Below are 6663 nucleotides of genomic sequence, written 5' to 3' on the forward strand. Positions count from 1 at the left end.
TTACAGGACATTATAGTAAGTGTGGGGAAAAGAAAATCTAAATAAGCAACATTGTGGGATTTAAATGTCAAGATGAAAGCAGCAAGTAATCTGATGTCCAATTCACAGCCTAAATGTCATAATTCACTATGAAAGCACACAGGTAAGACACCCCAAGCTTTATGCTCATTTGCCAATTTATGCTTGCTATCCTATGTACTTCCCCATGACCAGTATATACTCTGTGATGAACAGTCTTTTAGCCAGTTGGCCTCCAAAGCCTTGTGTATTTCTATGACTACTTTTACAAACCCTTGAAATACGCTATTATAAATATTTTCAATACCATAATCAGCCTGGGCTCTGCTGCTGCTTAGTGAAACCAACATTCCCATGTTTTACCGAACAGTGGAGTTTCCGGATTCAGACAGCCAGCTCTAGAGCAACATGCAAGGACACCCCAGCCCTTCACAGAGCCCCCATTATAGCCAAAACTCTCAGGATTGTCAGTTTCCCATCAGTAAGACCAGCAGCACTGCACAGCTTCGGAAGATAACCAGAATTGATTCCCCAGAGGTCTGCTGGCATCCTGCTTACACGTGAAGGAACAGCATTAACTTGTTCAAGAGCAAGTGCACTGTGCTTGCTCAATTCATTACTGATTTAAGTTTAATTCCATTCTTATCTCTTTGTGTTCATTATTTTCAAAACACATCTTACTCCGATAAAACTAGCCCTCAAAAGTTGCTTTCTACATGGACTGACTCAGGTATCTAAACCAAAACTCTAGAACTGTACATGGGTTAGGACAGATATAGTATAGGAATACCATCTCAAAATCTCTCAGTGTCCTAGCAGGGATAACTAAACAAACCAGGTAAGGCTCTAATTAGATCTAATTTGTACATTTTGCAGATAGAGGTCTGCCATTTGTATGTGTCATGTAGAGTTAGAATTTTCAATGACTGCCAATAATTGCTACAGTGTTTTGGGTTTTTTTTTTAATATTACACATTACCCAAGCCCTGGATTACACAGGAGCTCTGGGTTTCCATAATCCCCTAGTTGTTTTTTTTTTTGTCTGCCACTTTTTGATGATGCTACTTAAATCATTCAAACCATATTCCCAACGCACGAGTGCAACTGAAACAATATCAGTAACTCACAAGGTCAAATCTCTTAGGCACTGGATATTTAAATTCCTCACAAGTCAAAGAGACTATTGAGGTAATTTAAAGAAAACGCTATTAGCAGTGACCTAAATTAATTTACTGTTACATACTGAGTTCTGAGCAAAATCCTATATGAAATTCAAAGCTTTCCATGGATTTAATATTTTCACATGTATTTTATTAACTCTCCACATAATGCTAAAAGCCCAGCTACAGCTGGTTAAACTGACAGACCTAATTCCATTGCTTGCCACTAAAGCTGAATGTAGAAAAGGTTAAAAAAATTAATAATAAATTACAAAAGATGATGGATTTTTACAAAAAGATGCTTATTAAGACTTGCTAAAAGCAGCAAGTAGGAAGTGAGCTGGTTACAGGACTACAACTTTTGATTACGTGCCAGAGATGCTGAAATTTAGTTACTGTTGTCTGGACCACAAGAAACTGTTTTTATTGCTGTATTGAGTATCACAAGACCACTTTCAGCCTACATATAAAAAAGAAAAAGTTAAAGGGCTTTTTTTGCACTCCTATACCCATCTCAAGCTTAAAATGACATGTAGAAGAGTATGAATAGGCTTCACACCTTGCTATATGAGTTCCAAGGTAGGAAATTGGCTCCAGAAGGTAAACTTTAAGCAGAATATTGCGGGAATTGAGCTCAGTTCTTCCACTTATTTATCATAGCAGCATTTTTTTGCCATAACCAATTTTACATCACAATTGCATTTTCCCTCTCTCTCTTGTGTCTGCTCCATTTTTTTCCTCCTGGCAGAAAGCTTAAAAGAACTTTTAACTCATGTGCTTCTACCATAAAATATGTTGAGGGGGAGAAGGACAGCCATCTGCAGTAAAGATCTGAGGAATCAAAGAAGTTTCATTTTTGCTTGCTGAAGTTCTGAAGTATGCCATATAAATATATCAACCGATCCTTCCCCCTCCTCCAAACTCCACATCCAACAGCTAAATTTGCATTTAGAAGCTCCTCCTTTCAAACAAGAAGTTTTTAATTATGCATATTAAGTAAGTTATGTTTAAGCTTTTTGTCAGGCTGATCTACACAGTGAGCATTTATACACATACCTTTTCACCCCGCAATAAGCTGGAGAACCGCCACTTCAGAGCAGACTCGATTAATCGAGTCTGTTCCACATGCGAGTGGATGCGCACCATGCTGCATTGCATGCAGTTGTATAAGTGGTGAAATGCGCATCAGTGTGCAGAAAATGGTAGTGGTGAGCTTTTGAACTATAGCACCTTCTATGCATTTTAGTCCAAAAGTGCGTCACTGCCATTTTCTCAGCAGCATTTTACCATTTATACAACTGCAAGCAATGCAGCGCTGACCGCTTTTCAAAGTGGCCGGCGCTGCAGCACTTACATGTGTAAAAACGCCCAGTTTTATGTTGCTTGTATTGTCTTGGCTCCTACGAACCTTAGTCAGGGAGCAGAAATTAATTGTACTAGGCTGTGTACAAATGTAGTTCCCACTCTAAAAAATTTACAGTTGAATGAATTACAAAATAGCAAGTACCAAAATTCTCCTTCTCTTCCACACTGTTTTTGGAAGGCCCTCCATTCCAACAACCTTTCTGCTCAGATATAGATCAAACTCCCGGTAAATATCACATCCTCATCTATTAACACGATTCCTGTTTTATTACTTTGTCTGTATGATGAAAAAGAGAGATGTTCAGTGTACCCATATTTCAATAGCTCTAAAACACTTTCTGGTTTCCATTTGCAATAATAGTCTTACTTGGTTTTGTGCAAACCAGAAAATATTTTTTAAAATTGGCTCTAGCAGAAGTTTGGCTTGATTGTGAGGTATAAAATGTTCCCAACTCCATGTGAATTATCAAAAGAATGTTTAATTTAACATATTGTGCTTTAGGAACTGCAAAAATAAGAACAAAAGGTGCTTGTCATCAAATGACACATACTCAAATTTGTGAGATTCTTCACAGAAACATTTTATGATTATGAGGGGTTTTAATCAAATGACACATCTTAGTAGCGTGTGCTACAAATGTGTGATTGCTTCTTCAGACAGGGTTTGGGCTAAAAAGAAAGTCCACACTTGCCTTTAGAAAGTGTCATATAAGATTTGCTTAAAACTTGTCTCTCATACCTGCTCTTGTATAGTTCTTGCATGCATACAGAGAAAATAATGATGTGAATTAAGGCTACCTGGGGACCGTCATAAAGCATAATAATATTACATATTTTCTGTACTAAAAACACCAAAGATGTTTCAAGTACTTTAGAGGAGGAGCTCATCTCTTCTATCTGTAAACAGCTCCAGTTTACAATACTTATTTACAGGGGGATTGGGGCAAATGAAACACAACTTATTTGGAGTCCTCCTGAAGTTCGGGACTATGCTGGATTGCCGGAACCTGACTTCAGTGAAACACGTTTACCCAGAGGAGTAGATAGAAGTGTTGTATTTACTCAAATATAAGACAAACCTGATTACTAGACAACCTCCCTACTAATTAGATTTTTTATGTGGAAAGTTTATAAATTTTAGGGGTGCACCAACATATTGGTTGGCTGTTGGATAGGCACTGATAAAATGAGAAATGATGTTATCTGCTATCAGCCTTTTTAGGTCATTGTAACTGATAATTATGGCCCAGGCCCACAGCACCCTGGTGAGCATAGCCCAGTCCCCGTGCCCCACCACTGGACCAAACCCATGCTGGGAAGTGGTCACAGGGAACTGCACTTAACAACCAAGCGACCACTACCAGATCCTGCCGCTGCTGTTTCTGCCAATGCCATGGTAATGTCACATGCATGGCAGGGACCTGGGCACTGGGGCTGCCACTGAGACACTGGGCTGCGCACAGGTATGGTAAAGTGCCATGCAAGGGACATTCCACTCCCTGGGCACCAGGCACCTTTGCAAAAGCAGATTCTTCCCAGCAGCCACAGGAGCTCAGCTGTGTAGAGCCTGCCAGCACTGAGGCTCCAAACATGCCCAGCACCACTGTCTGCATGAGGGTCTGCCACCCATCCGAGACAGCAGCATGGACTGCATGAGGAGTGGGACTGCAGGTAGGAGCCATGGGTGAGGGGGCAACGTGTGGAAATAAGGTGGTCACCACCTTCTTCCTAGAGGGCAACAGGAGGCACATGCATTACAAATGCAAAAACAACAACAAAAGGTTCATGTAGTAGTTTAAAATGCCTTGCACTATTATTAAATATTGGTTATTGGATCAGTATCGGCCGATATGGTTGGTGAATCACTGGCTATCAGTATCAGCCAAGAAAATCTTCATCAGTGCATCCCTAATAACATTTGTTATAATGTCAAGGTATGCGGGCAGGGGCTGCTGGGAAATGGAGTCCAGCTGCCAGACAGATCCACCATTTTTCCTACCCCTGCTGTAGAGCATAAAGCGATGTGTGCACAGCTTTTCTGCTGCCCCCCTCCATGCCCCCACTCAGCACTGCAAGATCCCCACTCTTCAGGGCCTCGGTGTTTGAATGTCTGTACATGTGGCTCTGGGTAAGTTCCTCTACCATGAGAACAAACCTGGAAGAATTCTCCCAGATGGTTTGAGTGTGTATAGTCAACCTCAGAAATGAGCTGATCTTTTCGCAATTAGTTGCAGGGAAGGTAAAACTTTAAGAACAATAACTTTACAAAAATAAAGCTAGAATATAAAAGCAAGAGAGATTTCTAATGGTAAAATTCAACAAATTCTCTCTCTAAATTACCACAATGGACCTGTAGTACTGAATTAAAGCCCCCCCACCCCCGAGTGCTACCTAAAAGGATTGAGTAGAATACAAATATCAGGGAAAGTGTGACTAGAAAGAACTAAAAAACCCACTTCCTTTTGAAGAATCCTAGAATCAGAGAAATAGGGCTAGAAGGGACCTCCAAAGAACATCTAGTCCAAGCCCCTGCCTTTTTTAAAGACTTTCTTTATCAGATTGTAGCAGCTTTGAAACTTGAATGTTTGATCTCCACTAGTTTTAACCATACTTAATTCCTAAAAGTATACTGGTAGAGGCTGTTAAAAATCATTCTTCTACACAAAGTGAAATATATTGTTGATAGATCCATCAAACCTTGTAAATGATGCATAAATGTCTCTCCTCAGACATATTTAATATATAGTGCCTAGTGACCTTAACTGATGTCACATCATATCATACAAAGCATTTTACAAACTCCTGTGCCTGGTAGTATAAAAGAAGGACTTAAACTTGTGGAAACTGTCACTCTACACATCTCACTTAAGAGCAAACAGTTTTTATATGTAGCAAAAAATCTTACTTTTTTTCACATCTATCAATATTCTAATTCACAAGTTTGTAGTAAATACAAGTAAACTTAAGTTTTGACCAGTAGGTTCTTTAATGTGAACTTTTTAAAGCCTTCTCATTGTATACTAGCATTTACTTCATTGGTATGTAAAGAAATGTCTTCAAAGCTCATGTTAGATTTTATGAGGGTAGAACTGCAAACTGAACATGGGAAGTACTATTGATCAGGTGTTATTTCATTATGTCAGAAGCAATTTCAAATAGGCATGGAAGTTATTTATTTACACATCAATATCAGTTTCTTCTGGGCAACCTTTAGCATCTTTTATACAGTCCCTTTTGGTTAATTATCTCAATTGTAATTACCAATGCTTAGTGGCAGTAACAGTGCAGCTGCATGTGATGCACAGAGGCTTCTAGCAGAGCAACTGTTCACTGATCCTCAGAAATACTCCGGGAATCCAAATCACACTGATTAGAGATTTCTGTATTCCTCAAGTTGCAAGTGTGTAAGCTCACGTTGTTTTTTTCTGCAGAGCTCCATAAACGGCTCTTACAAACGTGCACGTGGTTTCTCTCTTCAAATAGCTCATACTAGAGGAAAGCAGAAAATTGTACCAGTTTTGAGAATATTTTGAGGGGGACTATAATGAAAGCTAGAAATCAATGAGCCTTTGTTCTAGAACAGCTCAAATGTGGGAGTTTTAGGATGTTAAAGGAGGAAAAGAATGAGAATCTATCTATTAAGCACCTAGGTAAGTATGATTACGGCAGAGAGATATTGTGCAACAATTTGCAGCTTATTATAGAAACAGAGTAACGTAAGTATGGGTATGTACGTGTTTTTATAAATTCAGCTATTGGAGTTGCATGTTCATAGGGATTAAAAAAAGTACACTGTGACCAAAAGTGCTCTTCTGACATTCAATACTTCAATAAAAATAATTCCTTGTGGTTGAAACAACAGCAATTGCATCACTGGGCCACTAGTGAATCACCTTCTTAATGTTCACCGTTATTACAGATTAACAAGGACAAAGGCCATAGACAAGGCTTGTATCAAAGCAGGTGTTAAATGCCTTGGCAAAAGATGACAGTGAGACGCAATGAAGAGTTATTAAGTTTAATCAGTAGAGGTTATAAGTCTAGGGCAACCTACTATATCTGTGTCAAAAGGCAAGGCTACAAGCCAGATTGTTTTACTTGGGGCGGGGGGGGGGGGGGG

General features: G+C 39.3%; 1 protein-coding gene across 1 annotated transcript in view; it reads right to left on the reverse strand.

The window, feature by feature from the left end:
- LONRF2 (LON peptidase N-terminal domain and ring finger 2) overlaps nucleotides 1–6663 on the reverse strand; it is a 64263-nt gene that overhangs the window by 30452 nt on the left and 27148 nt on the right. The gene's annotated exons all lie outside the window — the stretch shown is intronic.

Source organism: Crocodylus porosus, unplaced genomic scaffold (assembly GCF_001723895.1).
Source record: "Crocodylus porosus isolate Cpor-Errol unplaced genomic scaffold, CroPor_comp1, whole genome shotgun sequence".
Taxonomy (NCBI): domain Eukaryota; kingdom Metazoa; phylum Chordata; order Crocodylia; family Crocodylidae; genus Crocodylus; species Crocodylus porosus.